Raw genomic sequence first — 21,887 nt, 5'->3', positions numbered from 1 at the left:
CTTTCAATACTCGTGCAAAGGCTCCAGGCGCAGGCCTGACGGGAGGCAGTGAAGGAGGGAAGAATACACAGACACACAAACACACAGACACAAAAGCTGGGGTTGGAAGCTCTTCAATGGAGAAGCCATAGCACCCAGGAAACTCGTAGTGCTTATAATATTGGACTGAACAAAGGTTGTTACATCAGATAAACCAAGAGTTGAAAGGTACGGTATGCTGGGTATATAACTGAGTGTCTTAGTCAGGGTTTCTATTCCTGCACAAACATCATGACCAAGAAGCAAGCTGGGGAGGAAAGGGTTTATTCGGCTTACACTTCCATACTGCTGTTCATCACCAAAGGAAGTCAGGACTGGAACTCAAGCAGGTCAGAAAGCAGGAGCTGATGCAGAGGCCATGGAGGGATGTTCTTTTCTGGCTTGCCTCCTCTGGCTTGCTCAGCCTACTCTCTTATAGAACCCAAGACTACCAGCCCAGGGATGGTCCCACCCACAAGGGGCCTTTCCCCCTTGATCACTAATTGAGAAAATGCCTTACAGTTGGATCTCATGGAGGCATTTCCTCAACTGAAGCTCCTTTCTCTGTGATAACTCCAGCTGTGTCAAGTTGACACAAAAATAGCCAGTACAACTGAGCAAGGATGCACCCTTAGCTAAGGTCAGGAAGAGTCCCCTCTGTAGGGAGCAGTCGCCAGGCTGTGAACATCTTGGAGGGAGAAGGCTATGGTGGACATCTTCTGCACACACTGTCAACATTCACACTTAGACCAGGAGGGAAAGTGTTGCCATTCTCCCATGGGTCTGAGGCTTGGGTCTTGGACATGGCCGTGCCCATGTCAACAGCACACACTCATTCTAGACTTTACTCATGCAGGCTTCCTAGGCTTTCTGCTTTCTGCATAGTGACAGAGGAAGACACCTAACTCTGACATCTAGCTTTTACACTCACATGCACCTGCCTGTACATGCTTACACATACCCACACACATGCATGCCTATGCTCATACATGCTCACACACACCCACATGCATGCATGCACTCACACATATCCACACACATGCTCACACACCCCTACACTCTACGCATGCACCCTGTGCCCCACATACTGTGATGTTAAGAGCTAACAAAGAGACTGTAGATCAGAGCAGTCACTGCGGACATGCTGATGGAGCTGAACAACATTGGAAAGTCTTCCTGAGCAACAGCAAATTCACATGTGAGTTTCTTAAATACATGGACTTCTTGTTTTATTTACTATTATTGCTATTGTTCCAGGACTGGGGATTGAAAGTGTGTACCCAGCCCTCTTTTTACTTTCTATTTGGAATTGCCGCCGCCTTCCTGACTTATCTAGGCTGACAACTTGAAGAACTTGTTTCTCTCCTACCATGGAAGGGGCCCGTGGATTGAACTCAGGTCTTCAGGTTTGGCAGCAGGAGTCTTTACCAGCTGAGCCATCTTGCTGGCCTACGCCTATAATTTTGTCAGAGAAAAGAGCAATGCTGTTTCTGCCCTGAGCTGTCTAGTATATCTCTACAACACTGAGACTTAGAAACAATCTCTACTGATAGGTGTGGCATTTTTTATCACAAGAAGTATTTCTTGACATCTCACAGTGAGCTGTGCCGTGGAGTTGAAGATTAACTTGTTTAGGAGATTGTGCTGCCCAAAACACCAGACAACAACGCAAGTAATAAAGAGGTGGCCGGAGCCTCTGATGTGCATGACAACCTGGCTTCTCCTGCGCTTGCCTCTAGAAGCTTGGTTAACTCTGCTCCCTAGACAGTGGTTTTGTAGTATTCTCCATGCCGATACGCATAGGACTCCTTTATAAGGAAGTCAGGAATATCTGTGTATGTGCACACAAACCTGAGGGACTGTCCCAGTGACCACAGACTTCCCTTTCAACCTGCATCAAAAGGATATTTTTCTTCCCATTCCATTTCATCCTATCCTGCTCTTTAATTGTCTGGTTCCTTCCATTTTGTGTTGTTGTACCTTGTTATTTGGGGACAGGATCTTATTGTGTAGCTCAGACTGGCCAGGAACTCACCATGAAGTCCCCAGGTTGGTCATCATGAGCCTTCCTGCGTGTAAGGATTATAGGATGATCAAACCCACTCCTCTTTCTTTTCCCTCCCTCCCTTCCTCCCTCCTTCCTCCCCCCACCTCCCTTCTTCCCTCTTCTTCCTCCTTCCTTCCCTTCCCCATCCCTCCCTCCTCTCCCTTCTTCCTCTCCTCCCCTTTCTTCCTCCTTCCTCTCCCTCCCTCCTCTCCCTCCCTCCTTCCTTCTCTTCCTCACTCCCTTCCTTTCTTCTTTTCATGCCCCCCCACTTTAAAGACAAAGTCTCACTACATAGCTCTGGCTAGTTTAAAACTTATTGTGTTGACCAATCTAGTTTCAAACTCACAGAGATTCCCCTGCCTCTGTCTCAAAGACTGCGGTTTTTCAAGCCTGTGTCACCACACCTGACAGATGTTTGTTTTTAAAATGACAAAATAATCTAGGTTTCCTTCCTAATAGATAGATATACATGCAAGATAATATATTGTTCTGAGTTGTCCAAATAAGAAAGAAAACTCCAACATGTTCTCAACTGTTTACCCCAAATATTTCCTTTCCTCCTTTAGTGTTTGCCTAGTTGGAGTCAAAGAGGAGTGGAGAACAGGCCAATCAGAAGGCCTTTCTGGAGTACTCCCCATAGAAACAAACATTCAGGATTTAAAATGTGTATAAGCTCAAATGTCTCAGAAATACATATATGATCATATTATGTTTAAAATTGATACATGACAAATATTTGGATTTTTATATGTTGTCTAAAAATTATCTCCCTTGCTCTCCATGGGCATGGTGTGCTTCTGGAGCAGGGTAAGAACATTATACTTGAGAACAATAGCAAGTGCCTTTCCCTTGCTCAACACACACCTTCTTGGTTGAAAACCAACATTCAAGTGCATCATGGAAACCTGTTCAGAATTTAGTGATACTATGTTTCCAATACTAATGCAAAAATGTATTAAGTTCTAGTGAGTCCTTCTCTTAGCATGACTAAGCCAAGAATGACTTCTTGAGACAGATGAGCAGAACTCAAGATGCAACCAGAAAACCCAAGTGTAAGTTCATTTATGTTTAATTCCCATTAAGTTGGTATCTCTGTGGGAGCACCCTGATCCTGCGTAGGTGTGGTCCTCCCCTTGCTAGCGCCACACTTCCTAAGAGCGCCATGAGGGGGTGAGGCGTAGCTTTATGTTCTTCCCTTTATGTGCTGAATAGTATGTGTATGCACATGCGCTTGCCAGTGTTATTGCACTTATCATGAATATTAATTTTCTCTGTACAGTAGTAATGTTGCCACAGCTGTCACCACTGCCACAGAGGCTGTCACTGATGACATGGCAGCTGTTTTTTGTTTCCTCTTTTCTTATCCCAAACTTGCAATCCTCCTGCCTCAGTCTCCCAAGTATTGGGATTACAGGTGTGTATGGCCACACCTGGCATATTATATTCTTTTCTCCTCCCCAACATAGCCAAGAATTGTCCCTAAAGGCCAGGATATTTTGCCTCTAGCTCCACCCCATGGCACAGTACTCAACAAATGCCAATAATCTCCCTAGGATGCTGCCATTGTTTAGACAGTGACATGCAAATGTCAATGGTGACATCTAAATCTTTATATGAGCCTAAATATTTTCAAAAGCAATTCTTTTTTAAAAAAACGTTTTTAAAGACTTTTTCTTTTTAATTTATGTGTCTGAGAGTTTTGCCTGAAAGTATGTTTGCGCATCATTTGCATGCCTGGTCGGAGGATGTCAGATTCCCTGGTGCTAGGATTACATAGATTGTTGTGCATGACCATGGGTGCTAGGAACTGAACCTGGATCCTCTACACGAACAACAGATAGATGCTCTTTACTGCCGAGCCATCGCTCCAGCCCCAAGGACTTTTTTAAATGGGTATTTTTTTTTATCAACTTATTCATGACTGTGGAAGATTTTATTTCCCAAAGTTAGCCACTACACTATATGCATTTCTACAGGCTATTTGAACAATGAGAAGTGATGTTCTTCCCATCAAGTGGTAGGAGATGTACCTCTTCCTCTCCAACCTAGACAGGCCTCCGTGGCTGCCTGCCAGCTGTTGGAGATGAGACAGAATGGCTTCCGAGGTAAAGCACAGGATGCATGGAGCTGAACTTACCAACCTGGGACATTTACTCTTGGAACCCAACGTATAGGTAAGGAAACTACACGGAGAGGCCATATGCAGATGCTGAGTGAGGCTCAACACATCAGGTGCCAGATTCAGCAGTGTGTTTTCAGATGCCCTTAGCTCCTGGCCAGCAAGACACCTTCCCTTCCACTGGGCAGAGCTAGGCTATCCTGCTGAATCCTGTCCAAAATGCACATTCAAAAGCAAAGTAGAGATGGCTATTGTTTTAAACCTTTAGGCTTAGGTAGCTCTATGGGCTTATTGAATAACAACAGACAAAGGCAACATGTCTGATGGGTTCACTTGCTACTCAAGATGTAGCCAAGCATTCTGCAGGGGCCTGTGCCATACTTTCCCCTTCCTGATTCTTGAAAGTATTCATTTTACAAAAAGACTTGTTCTAAAAATGATTTAGATGCATATAAAGAGTTAATGTCACTGTTGGCATCTGCATGCCTCTATCTAAACACTGGCAGTGTCCTAGGGAGAGTACTGGCATTTGCTGAGCTCTGTGCCAGGGGCTAGTGTCCAAAGTCAATATCCTTGTCCTTAAGAAAAAACATGGCCAAATGGAAGTTCAACTGCAACCAGAAGGGTAACCGCACACCTAGACAAATGGGCCAGAAAAGTAACCAGCGCCCACTTAAATGTTGTTGAAATACTAAAATATGAATTTATGATAGGTGTGTGTGTGTTTACCAAAAAATCTTTAGCACATGCATTCTGCCTGGCAAACTCTTCTAACATGGGGTGTTAATTATGTTTAGGGTGGGTACACTGGCCTGTGAATCCAGAACTTGGGAGGCAGGCAGAGGCAGTCGGATCTCAGTGGGTTCAAGGCCAGCTTGGTCTTAGAGTAAGAGTTGTCTAAGAGGAAGAAAAGCAACACAGATGACAGAAGTGACTCTGGGAATTTGAGGCTGTGTGTCGAGGGACTTGGTTTCTGTTGCTGGACTTGTCCAAGAGCTCAGTAACCAGGGTGACACACTGAATTCTGCGGCCGTGAAAACAGTCACACGGATGGAAGGGTGGGCCGCATGTGTAGATGAGTCAACCAGTGGTGGCTGTGTGGACACAGACGGCTTGCTTTCTTAGGAAATTATTTGTGACAGTGAAATTAACTTTGAGGATTTGAAGGTTGGCAAAGATTTGCAGACTTTTTTTTCCCCTTCTCATTCTTTATTTATGAACTGCCAAGTTCTTTTGAGAGCACAACAGTGCACTTTTATATTAACAATGAAATACATTATTTGGGAGGAAGCAATGAAGAATGAGATTGAAGAAAGCAGCTCGAGACTTATCAACAGTCTCGATCTATGAAACCCCTGCAGCGTATGACCTTGAGTAACTCTGACCTGAGTCTGTAATGAAGACACCATGTAAACTGTTTCCAACGAGAAAAAAAAAAAAAAAAAAAAAGCCAGGCGTGGTGGCGCACGCCTTTAATTCCAGCTCTTGGGAGGCAGAGGCAGGCGGATTTCTGAGTTCCAGGCCAGCCTCGTCTACAAAGTGAGTTCCAGGACAGCCAGGGCTACACAGAGAAACCCTGTCTCGGATAAAAAAATAAAAAAAATCAAATCTATTTGAGTCCAATTTTTCTTTATTTCCATTTTAGCCAAACTATTTTTCTAAGGTGAGAAGTTGTTATATACAGCCCAGGCTGTTCTAAAGTAGCCATTCTCCGGCCTTAGCCTCCCAAGTGTTGGGATTACAGGTAAGTGCCCCTTGTCGGTTGCCAAGCTAGCCACTTTAGACTTTGAAAAATGACTGTTATAATACAAGCTATTACTTTGCATGCCAACCTTAAAAGTTAATTAAACAAGAAAGAAAATACCTGTTAATTGGACAGCTGTCTTTGATTTAGGGTAACAAGACTTCATGCCTCAGACATCAAAGCAAACCAATGTGATTCTTTCTTTCTGTCGTGTTGGAAGTGTAGGAGAGCCATTCTGGAGAACACCCTACGGAGTAAAAGGAGTCAGATGCTCCTGAAGCTGCTGCTGGAGTCCTGCTGAGCTGGGCAGCTCTCCTCACGGAGAATAATTACTAAGGGCAAAGCATTGACAACAACGCATGCGCAGACAGATGTCTGTCACAGTATGCTCTCAGTTTTAAAGCAGTCAAAAATCAAAGATGGCCCAGAATATTACACTAAGAGTAAAGCTTACAAGGGTAAAGAAAGTTTAGCAAAGTTTAGGTGAAAGAAAAAAAAATGAAGACAATATATTAAAAAGCTAACAGAAACTTGAAACGAACCAGTGAGGCATGATAATCTCAACCTCCCTGGTTATAAAAAGGATTTAAAACCATCATAAACATTTAATGCTTGAATCCATTGACTGAGCACGGCCCGCATACAGGAGACGATGTGCATTTTGAGTCATAAGTCCAAAGAAGTGACTTACAAATATGGAGAGAGTTCTGACAAACAAGAGACATAGATGTGATGTCTACTTGAAAACATAGTTCTCTCATAAGTGAATTCTACACCATGTGTCCCCAGAGCCTGCCTACAGTTTTTCACTTAGTTCTTTCAAAATCTCAGTTCTTCAGTCTGGAGGTTAAAAAAAAAAGACATTCAGAAGTAGGAACACGTACTTTGTTTATGTCTGAAAATATTTTGGAAGTAGTAAATACACAGTTAAAACTACAAAGCCAATTTTGGAGAGGGGCAAAGTGAGGATCCATTCACACCTGGAGTTATGAAAGAACGCTGCGTGGAGAAGGCTGGCTTCCGGGGGAAAGGCTTTCCAACCACGGAAAGAACGTCAGTAAAGTCTAAAGTTAGATCGATAGCATCACAAACTTCATGGCAAAGTGCTGATATCAGTAAAGATGTGGTTACAGATTAAAAATTGACTCTGGCTCAGGGGAATTCGTAAAGAAGGGACTCAGTGCACTGTGTCTGCTTACAGAGTCACGTGGGTGGCGCAGCAGCAGGCTGGGGGGCCGGGGTGGGGGGTGCTCTCTCTGCAGAACTTGGGACACAAGTTAAGACTTTAGGCCAAATCAGAAAGTTGTCCCTCTACCCTACTTAACCAAGCTTAATCTTTGATGACCCTGGGTGTCTTCCTCACTGTTCTATTGCTGTCAAGAGACACCATGACCAAGGCAACATAAAAACAAAATCAAAAACATTTAATGGGGAGCATTCTTACAGCTTCAGAGAGTTAGTCCACGGTCCGATCGTCAGGACAGAGCGCAGGGCAGCAGGCAGGGAGGGGCTGGAGTAGTAGCTGGGAGCTTCCAAACTCCCAGTCAAGGAGCGAGCGAAGCGAGCGAGCGAGAGAGGACTGGGGAGAACTGGGCCTGGTGTGGCCTTAAATCCTCAAAGCCCACCTGGAGTGACACACTGTCTGCCTCAAAGCCTCAAGTCATAATCCTTCAAAACATTCTACCTGGGATCAAGAATTCCGATATCTGACAGCCATTGTCATTCTAAGCACCATGCTGGAGTTCTTGCTCAGTATACACCTCTGCTTTTGTGTTGGTGGTGGGGATTTTGTTTAGTTTCCTTTGTTTTTTGAGACAGGGTCTGTAGCTCTGCCTGTCCTGGAACTTACTATGTAGACAAGGCTGACCAAGAACTCACGGATCTCTTCCTGCCTCTGCCTGCCTCCCAAGTACTGAACTGGTTGTATGCCACCACAAACACCTAGGTTACACTTCTGTTTTAAACATAATTTCAGTTAAGAGTAATATTTGGGCTGAGGTGAAATGTGTATGGTGGTCTTTGTTTATTTTTGTTGTTTGTTTTGTTTTGGGACAGGGCTTCTCTGTGTAACAACCCATCTGGGATTCAAGGCGCGTGCTACCATACCAAACTAAAAAGTTTTAAAACTATTCTGTTTGCTAGTGTTGGAGGTGCACTCTGAAGGCAGGGCTAGATGGATCCTTGTGAGTTCGAAGCTAGCCTGGTCTACATATCGAGGCAGCCAGCGGTACATAACGAGACCACACCTTAAAACAGGAAGCAAAGTTTCCCTTCTTCTTCCTCCACCCCAAAAATAATTACAATAAAATTTGTGTTCTGAGTCCTGGCCATAGATATATGACTCCACAGTAAAATGTCTGCCTACAACGTACAGGGGCCTGGGTTTGATTCCCAAGGCTACCCCTCAAAGCTTCTGTTTCCTTCCTAAACATGAAAACGAATGGCCCCATAATTCCACCTGGGCTTCATCGTTCGTATTTGCTTTTAGTAGAAATGAAAGCAGGGACAAGCGACACAGTGTGTGCTTTGCTGGAAGACGTTCTCTATTCCTGAAGAGTATTGTAAACATTTCAATAAACCCATTTCACAGCCCTGGGACATGTCATTTACTTGTTGAGATGGTTATAAGATATTCTTCACAAAGAAGGGAATTGGATGAAACAGGCCAGTCTCCATTTATCTATTTTTCTCGTTGACAAAAAATACAGACTGGAATTTTGTTTGGTTTTTGGTGTTTTGAGACAAGGTCTGTCTCCCTCTCCCTTTCTTCCTTCCTCCCTCCCTCCCTCCCTCCCTCCCTCCCTCCCTCCCTCCCTTATTTTTGAAACAGAGTCTCACTGTGTAGTCCTGGCTGGCTTCAAACTCAGTGACCTATCTGCTTCAGCTTCCCAAGTGCTGGGATATGTGGTGTGCACACCAGGTCAGACTAGAGAGTTTGTAGCGAGCCTACTTCTACCTTCCAAGTCTTCTCCTTTCAATGTGCACTGCTGTGCCCAGCTCAGAGTACTTGGTAGTAAAGAGCATCTTGTTAGCACACCCTTTGGAACTGTTCTTCTGTATATATAAATGGTGCTAATCAAATTTTGCTCACCATTCCTGCTATAAAATACCCCACCCCATAAACAACAACAACAACAAAAAACAATGGATATTGGACTTTCAGACATTTTCAGAGATGGTTCCCAAGATGAGGAGGCTGGTGTATGGTCTCCTTCAAGGCACTACAAATAAGCGCAAGTTTGTCATTCACTGTAGCCCAAGAGCAGAATCTGAGCCCAGAGCATTACCATGATTCACAGGCGAGCTGAGTGCCTGATTCACGCCTACTTTCCTATTGACAGTAATCCTCCTTAATACCTTAATTGTACATTATACTTCTAGTGGAATTAACCTGGAAAACCTCTAAATTGTGTAATTAATTACACCCACATTCTAATACAATAGTTTATCATGAAGCCTGACAGCCCCCCCCCCCCCCCCGGCAGAAATCCAGCACGGGGGTCTGTCACAGGTACGTGGTGAAACCTCTCCAGTTTCTGGTGTATGTGTGCTAGTTGTATAAATTACATATATTTTTGCTAAAAACAAAACAAAACAAAACCCTCAGGGTTAAGTCAAACATACGCTGTTTTCCTGGGACACCCATGCTTGGAGAGGAAAGGAAACGGAGGTGAGAAGTTCTTTCAATTATTTTCTCCTGTTTCTGCAAACATTTCCAAGTGTGAGTGAAGAACTTCCATGGGCACATAAAATTGGTTTATGATGAGTTAAGAATAAAATGTGTTGTTTTGCTTCTTACTATGGAGTTGCTGGATCTTTGTTAGCATATACTATGGCGGTCACAAAGGTAGATATGTACCTCAAACTGTTTTGAACAGAAAACGCCCCTTTAAAACAAACAGTTTCACTGAGGTAAAATTTACAAGTGATGAAATTCACTTTTTAAAGGGTATAATTAAGTGACTTTAAGTGGATTTATAGAACTGTAATGTCATTACCTAAGTCCAAATTCCTAGCACTTCAGTCTCAAACACATCTTGTCCTCTGGCTGCAGAGGTGGAGAGCGAGCGCCTGCTGCAGCTGTAAGGGCTGGGGTTCAGGTCCTGGAGGCAGGCAGGGCGGAGACAGGAGCACTGCTGGGCTCCTTGGCACCTAGCCTAGCTGAGAAGAATGAACTGTGTGTTTAGGGACAGATTCTGCCTCAAAGGAATAGGCAGGAGATGATGGAGGAGAAAAACCCAGCCCCTCCTCTGGTCACCTTACACACAGGTACAAGGACACATACCTGCGCATGGTCACACAAACAAACCTCTAAAAACATAGAAAGATCTTATCTCTTTATCACTACCAGCTTTCCCCATGTTAGGCCTCAGAGAACCACAGTCTTTTTCCTTTTTTTTTTTTTTTTTTTTTTTGGTTTTTTGGTTTTTTGAGACAGGGTTTCTCTGTGTAGTCCTGGCTGTCCTGGAACTCACTCTGTAGACCAGGCTGGCCTCAAACTCAGAAATCCGCCTGCCTCTGCCTCCCGAGTGCTGGGATTAAAGGCGTGCGCCACCACGCCCGGCGTCTTTTTCCTATTTTTATACATTTATCTGTTTTGGAGGTTTTATATATAACTATATCCACTACATTTCCTCCTTCAGAAAGCATGCTATTTTCTTTCTGAGGTTCATCCATAAACTTAGTAAAATGTATGGGCACCGTGCTTCTCTTGATTGCCAAGCAGCATCCATGCTGACCGGCCCCACCCATCAGTTCGGGGTCATCTTCTGGCTCCAAGGACAGCTCCCCCGTGAACATTCAAACATAAGCCTCTGTGTGGAAACATATTCCTATCTGGTTTTAAAGGTTAAAAAAGTGTGTGTGAGTGTGAAAGAGAGTGTGTGTGAGGGACAAGTTGTGTGCTTGAGAGAGAGTGTGTATGTGTGTACGTGAATGTGTTGGAATTACTGGCAGCACATACCCAGTTTTCTGTTTACTTTCTTTTTTTTTTATTATTAGTGTGTGTTTGTGTGCTTGGGCATTTGTGCCATAGCGTACACGTGCATATGGAGATCAGAGAAGAACTGGATGGAGTTGGTTCTCTCTGCCAACGTTTCTGTGCTTTCTGGGAACCAAACCCGTGTCACCCAGCTTGCCTTGTAAGCACCATCATCTGCCCAGCCATCTCATAGGTCTGCCTTTCAATTATTCCTTACTACCGTGAGGGTGTGTGTGTGTGTGTGTGTGTGTGTGGGTGTGTGTGTGTGAGAGAGAGAGAGAGAGAGAGTCAGTCCATGGACAGCATGTGACTTTGCAGAGTCGGCTCTCTTCTTCTGCTCTCTCTGAGTTCTGCAGACCAAGCAGGGTCACCAGGCTTGCGATGCTGAATCTGCGTCACCAGCCATCTGTTGGCCCCTTATTCTCTTTCTTTGTAAACTTTTCTCTTATCTTTTTTTTAACTTTCTTACTTGTATCTTTTTAAACATAAGGTTGTTGTTGTTGTTGGTGGTGGTGGTGGTGGTGTACATACACTTGTGAACAGTGAGGGCAGGGGTGTGTGCCATGGTGTGCCTATGGAGGTCAGAGGACAAGGGTGGGGACACAGGCATGTGTGCACCCATGTTCCCATGCCTGGCACAACTTTTAAATGTTGACAAAGTCGGACCTATCTCTAAACAACAAGACTTGCATGGTTCTGCTGTGCCTATACAAGTCTCAAAGACAGCGTCCCCACGGTGTCTGTCCAGTGATCTTACAGTTTGGTTCTTACACTTGGAAGGGTGATTCACCTGAAACTAAATGTTGAGGGGCTTGCAGCTTAAGTACGCATATCATGCGCAGGGGGAAAGCCACCCGTCCCTTGCTGACCTGCTTTGGAACCTTTGTGGAAAATCAATTCAGCTCCACTATGATGATGCTGTTCTGACTCTCCAACAGCAAAGCTAGAAACTGTTTCCCCAGTGTCTTTGTTTGTTTTACAGAGCAGCCCTCTCCCCACCATCCAGGGCTCCCACAACAGCTCTAAGGCTCAGACTTCTGGCATACTCCTTAAACACTGTTCTGGCCTCTCACTTGGATTTTTGTAAGCTTGAGATGTTAAAAGACTGAGTGCTGTGTCTGAAGCCACAGAAATAAAGACAATTTCTATTAATTGACTTCAAGGACACCTCACAATGTGGCTGGGAATGTGGCTCAGCAGTGTTCTTATCCAGCATGCCTCAAATCCAGGGGTCCATCCTCTTCACCTCATAAATAAGGAGGGGAACACAGGCCCAGGATCTCCAAGACCTGGGGAGACTGAGGCAGGCAGACCTAGGGAGACTGAGGCAGGCAGACCTAGGGAGACTGAGGCAGGAAGATTGGTAGGAGTTCAAGGGCAGCCTGAGTACACAGCACATAGGTCAGCCCATTCCTACCAGGAGAATTCATCTCCAAGGTCACAGACCTAGAAAAGACTGAAAGTCCCCAGTACAGATCCTAGGGCAATCACTGCCTCACCAGGGACAGGGACAGTTCGTTTGCAGTGAGCAGCTGCAATTTAGCTAGAGATCCAAGGAGGCTGAGTGCTTTGCCTGTGTTTCCTTCTGCTATCCCTAGATAGCAGAATTCTGTTATTCCTAGAAAGAATTCTTTTCAAAACCATATTGAAACAGCATACTGTCTTACAGATAGTCACATACGAAAGTTAAAAACACGTGACTTTTGGGGCCTGGCAAACACAGAAGTGGATGCTCACAGTCAGCTATTGGATGGATCACAGGACCCCCAATGGAGGAGCTAGAGAAAATACCCAAGGAGCTAAAGGGGTCTGCAACCCTATAGGTGGAACAACAATATGAGCTAACCAGTACCCCCCAGAGCTCGTGTTTCTAGCTGCATATGTATCAGAAGAGGGCCTAGTTGGCCATCATTGGAAAGAGAGGCTCATTGGTCTTGCAAACTTTATATTCCTCAGTACAGGGGAGTGCCAGGGCCAAGAAGTAGGAGTGAGTGGGTAGGGCAGTTGGGGGGGGGTATGAGGGACTTTTGGGATAGCATTGGAAATGTAAATGAGGAAAATACCTAATTAAAAAAATGAAATAAAAAAAATACGTGACTTATTTTTTTGGTGTTGATGTGTATTTTGTTTGATTGTTTTTTAAATTCTCTCTCTCTTTTTTGGTTTATTTATTATTTACTTATTCTCTTTACATTCCACTCACTGCCCCCTCCCAGTTACCCACTCCCACAATCCTGCCCCCTTCCCCTTTCTCCTCTGAGTGAGTAGGACCCCCCTGTATATCCCCCCACCCTGGCACTTAAGTCTCTGCAAGGCTAGGGGTTTCCTCTCCCACTGAGGCCAGACGAGGCAGCCCAGCCAGAAGAACATATCCCACATATAGGCAACAGCTTTGGGGCAGCCCTCCGCTCCAGTTGTTCCAGACCTCATGAAGACCAAACTTCACATCTGCTATATATGTGCAGGGAGGCCTAGGTCCAGCCTAGGCCTAGGTCCAGTTCTTTGGTTGGTGTTTCAGACTCTGAGACCCCCAAGGGTCCAGGTTAGTTGATTCTATTGGTCTTTCTGTGGAGTTCCTATCCCCTTGGGGACTGTTTTAAATTCTTGTATGCCAAATAAAAATGTTTAGCATGCCGGGCAGTGGTGGCGCACGCCTTTAATCCCAGCACTTGGGAGGCAGAGACAGGCAGATTTCTGAGTTCGAGGCCAGCCTGGTCTACAAAGTGAATTCCAGGACAGCCAGGGCTATACAGAGAAACCCTGCCTCGAAAAAAAAACCAAAACCAAAACCAAAAAAAAAAAAAAAAAAAAAGTTTGGCATAAGAGAATTAAGAATGGGGCTGGCCAGATGGTTCAGCGGGTAAGAGCACTGACTGACTGCTCTTCTGAAGGGCCTGAGTTCAAATCCCAACAACCAGCCGTAATGAGATCTGACGCCCTCTTCTGGTGTGTCTGAAGTCAGCTACACTGTACTTATGTATAATAACAAATAAATCTTTGGGCCGGAGGAAGCAGGGACCGATTGAGCAGAGTTGACAGGAGCAAGTGGGGCTGACTGGAGTGAGCAGAGGTCCTAAAATTCAATTCCCAGCAACATGAAGGCTCACAACCATCTGTAGAGCTACAGTGCACTCACATACATAAAAATAAATACATCTTTAAAAAGAGAATTAAGAACGGCTTTTTCTCTGTGTAGACAGGATTCTGACTACTTCCGTTCTTGCTACACTTTTAAGTTAAACGTTCATCTTAGCTTAGTTCTCATATTCTTTTCTTAGCCGAATTTTAGGAACTGGCCAGCTCAGAACTGTCTTGTGATTTGCTCCTTTATCGCTTGGCTTTCTGAAACTGCTTGGTGTGTATTAGATGTCAGAAGATCCCCCAGAGCTGCTTGGAAACTTATAGCTGCTTCCTTGAGATGGACTGTGAGCATCGTGGCCTTTGCTGCCCTGCGTGCATGCCCGGTGCCCTGAGAGCACGTTCTCAGAACGCGAGGTGCTAAGTGATTCGCGTTAAACAGTGACAACCTCAGCCCTCCCTGACCTTGACCTCTCTGGGTGCGGGGGTTGGATGACGTCACAGTCTGCCAGCGTCCGAGTCGTGGTTCAAATGTGGCTTCAATTTCACACAAATGCCAGGACCCTTATGTTGTCTCTACCGACTGTGGGCAGAGCTCCCAATTCTGCTGTAGAGGTTCTCAAAGTCCCCAGTGCCCAGCTGCACAGCCGGGGGTGGGGGGTGGGGGTAGGGGGGAGGGGGGGGGGAAGGTACCAGAGCTGGGGGGGGGGGGGTCACTGCAGGCAGTTCCCCTGGAACCAAAACTAAGGGACAGACATTTGCATATCTCCTCCAGGAGTATCAAAGTCTGGAAGATTTTCCGCCCCAAAGACCTGCCCTAAAATGAACCTAGAAAGCTATTTCCCAGGGACTAACTAACCTGAGGCTCCGTTCCTCTACAGGAGCCAGAAAAAACGGACAAAAGGACTCCACTCCAGAGCGCATTACTTTTTAAGACACTTGGTTAAGACTTTTCTGAGATTAGAGAAATTGGAAACTAATATGTTTGAAGTCATATATAAAATCGATATTGTCAAATGCAGGGGGATGGTTACCATAGGATCAGTCACTGCTTCAGGTATTCATCGTTACTTCGAGAAAGCTTCCGTTAAAGAGCCCCGCTGTGCAGATACAGTTGAGCCGTGGAGATTTCCCTGTGGCGCTAAGGATACCCCAGCATACCACAGAGCTACGGATTGCATATTCATGGTAAAAATGGCACTGAAAAGCCATGGATGGAACACACCCCCACCCACCCCCACCCACCCCCGCAGAAAGTGAATGGTAAATCTGTACTTCCACTAAGTTGATAATAGTCGGTTATAAATTGGTAATTAAGTCCTTTTACTCGTCTCTTCACAGTTCCATTTCTTCTAAATCTTGCAAAGAGGAAAAAACAACCCATTGAACCTGAACCTGTCTTGACCCCAGTCCCTCAGACGGCTCGTGGAAATTGCCAGAAGGTGAGTAAATCTTTTAAGAGTCAACCTCTGGTTTCTGTAGAATTGGAGCGTGAAAAGCGAGGTACCTGGAGGTGAACCAGGCTTCAGAGCGTCCTTTGGAAAGGCCAGAGAAGTTTCTGTGCGATGGTGTTTACATAGGCTAACAACCTTAGTCTGTTTGAAGCAGAGCTCAGCCTCTGTATTGGACTGCGCTGGGGAAACCTCACACTTTCTCTACCCAAGGAATTGAAGTTTATTCCAAGGGTAATTGAACCTGAACTCCCAGTGTTTGTTGTGCCTAGAAAACTAAAAAGAACTCTCTTGTTTAAGGAGCTGTGGTAGATTAAAGATGTCTGGGGAGTTTTAGCTGGCTAGCATCTCCACCCCTCAGAGACTGACTTATTTCTTCTTCCCTTGCCTAGGGACCCAGGCTGGGACTGTTCAGTGACCAGGAGACCACAGACTAGTGCTTAACAGCACTATCTCTGACTCTTTGGGATGCGTATTCTACCCTACAGAGAGCTGAGGTTTCCTGTCTAGAGGACAAGGCTCAGCCTCCAGCCTTCTGGGGAGCTAACAGATGCCTCCGGCTCCAGCCACCTTTTCAAAGCTACCACAGGGCACAACTCTGAATGTCTAATTGAGCCATCAATCCACTGAAGCTAGAAAGCAAATGAAAGTGGTTGTCATTGGAAGCTACCGCGTATGGGCAGTTTGTTACAAAGTAATAAGGAGTAAGCTGGAGTGGGTGGGTTGGGGAGCAAGGGGGAGGGTATAGGGGATTTTCTGAGAGGAAACTAGGAACTGGGATAGCATTTGAAATGTAAATGAAGAAAATATATAATAGAAATAAATAAACATTAAAAAAAAACCAGAAAGCAAGTTTTTTGCTGTCACCTTTGTTTTTTGTCTACTGGGAAAGGCTTTGCTTTGTGGGAAGCTCTGCAGAGAGAGCTTTTGCCTGCCCTGTGTACTGTGAGTTGCAGAAGGCAGAAGCGAGAGTTCTTAGAGACGTTGACCTTCGAGGCCTAGGCTGGGCCAACAGGAGAAAGCTGATAGATGCTGTGTATAAAACCAGACAGGCCGACTGCAGTACTGAGGTTGTGAAGGTTAAACGGAGAGGGGAAGAGAGAATGACAAAAATAGATGCACAATTATTCAAATAAAATGTTTACTCATAAGCCACATAAAATGGTTTAGCCTACTCCATTTTTGGAAACGGTGTCTAGAAATAATACCCTTTTCATGCCTTAGGGTTCCCTCTGAACAAGTCCTTCATGAGAAAGTAAATAAGAATTTTCTCTTTTTTTAAAAAAATAGTTGTTGTTGTTGTTGTTTTGTTTGTTTGTTTGTTTGTTTTTTTGATTTGGTGAAACACAGATCTTCCTTCACCGAGGCATGTGACAGTTACACTTAGAGCCCTTGGCACAGTCGTGATGACTCACTTACACACTGAGAGAGACACCCCAGCACACCTAACTCTCTCATCCACAGACATAAGTGCTTTCAGGCCTGGAGCCTCAGATAGGATGCTTTTCAAATCAGGCAACAGGAAGAATTTTTTCCAATCTTTATGCTAACAGAATTACTAAGGACAGAAAGGTGTCTATTTGATATCAATCTCCCTTTTGTAAGATTTTAAGAATTCTCTAGCCTCATGAATTTGTATAAATGTTCTAGGGCTTATTAAAATTAAAATTTTCATCATTAGCCCTTAAGAAAGTAAGACTGGGTGGTGCAGAAATTGTGGGAGTGGCCAACCAATGACTGGTCCAGCTTGAGATCCACACCATGAGAGAGAATCTACCCCTGACAGTGTCTGGAGGGCCAGGAACCAGAAGGTGGAGAGCCCAGAGACCTTAGATAGAGCTAAACATGACTGGCAAGAGAAAAAGGAAAAAGAAAAAGAAAAAAAAAGAAAAGAAAAGAAAGAAAAGAGAAGAAAAAGAGAAAAAAAGAAAGAAAGGAGTGATTCTCAATGATACTCTGCTATACTCATAGATAGGTGTCTAGCCCAGTTGTCATCAGAGAGACTTCATCCAGCAACTGATGGAAACAGACACAGAGACCCACAGCCAAACATCAGGTGGAATCCTACTGACATGAGGAGGAAGCTTTGTAGAAGCCTGAGGGGTCAGGGACACCACAGAAAACCACAGAACGTCCTAGGGGCTCACAGAGACTGAACTGCCAGCCGGAGAGCCTGCATGGGACTGACCGAGGCCCTCTGCACATAGGTTATGGTTGTGCGGCTCCTTGTGGGAGTCCTAACAGTGGGAGCCAGGGCTGTCTCTGACTCTTGCCTGCTTTGGTGACCCTATGTTCCTACTGGTTGCCTTGTTCAGCCTTAATACAAGGGGAGGTGCCTAGTCTTATTGCAAACATGTTTGTTTGATATCCATAGGATTCCTGCCCTTGTCTGAAGAGGAAGAATGGATGGGGGTACGGAGAATATAGGATAGGTAGGGGGAGGGACTGGGAAGAGAGGAGTGAGAGCTTCGGGTGAGGGGTAAAGCAATGATGATGATGATGATAATAATAATAATATTTTTCCTTTTAAAAATCCTAATCTATACCATATACTCTTTTTTTTTGTTTGTTTGTTTAAAGAGAGAAATGGTTTATTTGGTAACAAGGAATAAAAAGAAATTCTTTAATTCTTCTCTCTTGTGGAGGTTGGGCTGCAGTGGGCAGATAGACGGCGCCACACAGGAATGGCTCCCTCAGACCAGATCTGCTGAGATGCAGACGCCATAGTTGCATATGCCTTCTAGACAGAGGGGCTGGCCTCTGTGCTCTCTGGGGTTTCAGTGGTCGCGGCAGTTTCCTTCTTGTCCTCTGGCTTCATGGCAGGAAAGAGAAGTACTTCCTTGATATTGTTGGAATCGGTGAGAAACATGGTGAGCCGATCGATGCCCATGCCCCAGCCGGCTGTGGGGGGCAGCCCGTATTCCAGGGCAGTGCAGAAGTTCTCGTCTATGAACATGGCCTCGTCATCACCGGCAGCCTTGGCCTTGGCCTGCTCCTCAAACAGCTGCCGCTGCCGCACGGGGTCATTCAGCTCAGTGTAGGCACTGCATATCTCCTTCTTCATGACAAACAGCTCAAAGCGCTCCGTGAGACCCTCTTTGGAGCGGTGCCATTTGGCCAAAGGACTCATGATCTGTGGGTGATCACAGATGAAGGTGGGACTGATGCATGTCACTTCGAGGAACTCGCCAACGAGCTTATCAAGGAGCCTGGCTGTGGTCCGAGGTGGGGGGCATTCAACAGCTTTTGCAACACAAATATCATCAAGAATTTTTCGAGTCTCTTCAGTTTCAAAGAGACTGGTTTCTGGCAGCTTCACACCTAGGGCTTTCTCAAGCTCTTCTACCATGCCGATTCTTCGGAAGGGTGGGGTGAAGTCGACCTCGTAGGCTTGGCCTTCCGGCCCATCTGGGTGGTAGGTGATCTTGTAACTGCCTGTAATGCTCTTCACCATCCCTGACAGCATCTTCTCTGTGATCTCCATGAGGTCATGATAGTCTGCATAGGCCATGTAGAACTCACAGGTGGTGAACTCAGGATTGTGAGTCAAATCAATCCCTTCATTCTGGAACTGGCGCCCAATTTCATAAACCCGGTCAATGCCACCAACCACCAGCATCTTGTGGTAGAGTTCTGGAGCAATTCTCATATACAAGTTCATGTCCAGCTCATTGTGATAGGTGATGAAAGGCTTGGCCACAGCTCCCCCGGGAATGATGTTCATCATGGGAGTTTCGATCTCTAGGAAGCCCAGCTCATCCAGGAAACTTCTTATGTATGTGATGATCTTAGAGCGGACGATAAATTTCTGCCTCACAAAGTCGTTCAGGATCAAGTCCAAGTATCTCTGACGATACCGTGTTTCCTTGTCTTTGAGGCCAAAGTGAAGATGAGGCAGCATGTGCAAGCAGGGGGACAGCAGCGTGATCTCCTGGGGGATGATGCTCAGCTCGCCCTTCTTGGTTTTCCCGGGATTGCCCTCAACTCCAATTATGTCTCCCCGGCGCAGTTTGTTATTGATATGAACAAATTCTTCCTCTGATTTATAATTCCTGGAGTTGGCCATGACTTGTAACTTGACCCCCTCTCCTCGCAGGTCATAGAAGATGAGCTTCCCTCCAGAGGCCCTCTTGGCATGGATGCGGCCTGCCACTTTGAGGGTGACATCAGTCAGGTGGTCCCCAGGCTGCAGGTGACTATATTCTTGGATGAACTGAGTGAGTGAGATGTCCACGTGGAACTTGTGTGGGTACGGGTCCTCCCCAGTGACCTTCAGCTGCTGGACGGCTTGACTTCGGATCTTGTAGTATTGATTTGGGTCCAGAGTCTCCTCCTCAGCGCCCACGCCATTGTCAGCCGTGTGGTTGGGAGCGGAAGCAGGCTGGTTTAGCTGTTTCTCACTCAGCTCTTTCTGCTTGGCCTCCTTCTCTGCCAGTTTCTTCTCAGCTTTCAGACGCCTCTTCAGCTCATTCTTGCTTAGTTTTTGCTCGCCATCCACTCTGACTTCACTCTCCTGCAGCGTGGCCATCTTCCCCCTATACCATATACTCATTAACTTCCCGGATCTCTGATGGGATTTCTGTTCATCGTGCTTTGGGTTGATTCCTCATCACTTAATCTCTCTGACGGTATGTGTCCCGAGCACTGGAGTATATGTCTTCAATTCAGGATTAAAATAAGTTACTCACTCGCCTATTCAACTCTATTGTCTCTTTCGATGCCTTTTTTTGTATTATCTATCAACTAAAACACTGTTCTCTGTCTTTGATCACTGTATTATTTATTATATAATAAATATATTTCCTGTTTAAAAAGAAAGACTGAAAGCAATATTTGAAAAATAAGGCTTGTGCTACTTCAGATAAATATGTACATTTTTATGTGGTAAGTAAATGAGAAGAAATTAGAAGACTTTTAAAAGATCTATTTTATTTAATTTTGTGTGTGTGTTTCTCTATGTGGATACTCGAATGTAAGTGGATGGAGGATGTGACTCTGCCAACCAAACTCTAGTCTCTGGGAGAGTATTCATACACATATGTTTATGTATATGATATGTATGTATAGTCTGTGTGTTTTTATTTTATGTGCACTGGTGTTTTGTCTGCATGCATGAGAGGGTGCCAGGTCTGCTGAGACTGGAGTTATAGACAGTTATGAGCTGCCCTGTGGTGCTGGGAATTGAACCCTGGTCCTTTGGAAGAGCAGTCCATGTTCTTAATCATTGAGCTATCTCTCCAGCCCCTGGAAAATATTCTTAATAAGCCATCCCTTCATTCCCTAAAAGACTTTTTTAAAAGAGAAATTTCATGAGACACAGAAGGGAGTTACCTGGCTGTGTACTAAAAATGTAAAACTGAGTTCAATTTTCATAAATAACAACCTGTGGTTGAGACCACTTTATGGCCCTTAGGTAGTGGTAACAAGACTATTCTCTCAAAAGTCTTCAAGGAGACTGGACATATTGCTCCGTGGTTAAGAGCACTAGCTGCTCTTTCTGAAGACTAGGGTTCAATTCCCAACACCTACATGGTGGCTCACCACCATCTATAATTGCAATGTGTATGTGTTGGAAGCGGGGGTGGGTGGTCTGCTACCCTCCTCTGGCACAGGCATACAGTGGTGCATAGACATACATTCAGGTAAAAGACCTATACATACACAAACTTTTAAAAAGAATAAAATAAAATAAAAAGGTCTTCAACAAAACTTTATGTGGTGATGGAGGCCCAGAGAGAGTCTACCGAGGAGTGGTTCAAATCCACATTGTTCCCATTCCTCCTTTCATTAGAATGCTACTCTGTGATTTCTCAGAGTGCCCCATTTCTGTGCTGTACAGCTCTCTCACCAGAGGAAAGCTCATTGTACCTTATGGTAGGCAGCAGCTTAAACTTTCTGGTAAGCCAGCCTCCTCAATGCAGATGGATTGAGACTGAGACCAAGCCTACCCATGAGGCCCAGGTCATCCAAAGCCATGCCTGCTTGAAACATCAGTTCTATGGTCTCATGCCAGACTATGCTATATGTAAGGTACCCATGTGAGTGAGATCAAAACTGGGTTAGGACCCCACCATGTTCGCTTCTTCAGTGCCTTCTTCCCGCTCGCACCTCCATGGGAGGCAGCCTACAGCATGGGGAGTGGTTGGGGATGTACAGACAGGACGGCACCTGGACAGGGAGTTCTGACTGTGTGTGACCCCAGGCCAGTCACTTTATTTCACTGGTTGTGGTGGGGATTAGATAACCTCTAAAGTAATAGGAGAAACCACAGATGTTTCATAGAATCATGAAAGGGGGCTCGTTGTCTCTTCTATTTTAAAAAGAATACACTATCCTTGATTGCATTTGAGCTAAGTCGGCTTTCCTTCCTTCCTGCCCTTTAATGCAGCAGTGAGAGGATGGCAGGAAGGAGTCATGGGTGAGCAATGTCCTACCTCATAGCACGAGAA

At 45.1% G+C, this 21,887-nt stretch overlaps 1 pseudogene; it reads right to left on the bottom strand.

Moving 5' to 3' along the window:
- Positions 1-18,010: 18,010 nt before the first annotated feature.
- On the bottom strand, positions 18,011-19,968 carry LOC110291007 (lysine--tRNA ligase pseudogene; annotated as a pseudogene).
- Between the last annotated feature and the right edge of the window lie 1,919 nt (positions 19,969-21,887).

This window comes from Mus caroli, unplaced genomic scaffold (assembly GCF_978045245.1).
Source record: "Mus caroli unplaced genomic scaffold, Mus_caroli_1 scaffold_3, whole genome shotgun sequence".
NCBI classification, from domain to species: Eukaryota; Metazoa; Chordata; class Mammalia; order Rodentia; family Muridae; genus Mus; species Mus caroli.
This window is presented reverse-complemented; position numbering and strand designations above follow the sequence as displayed.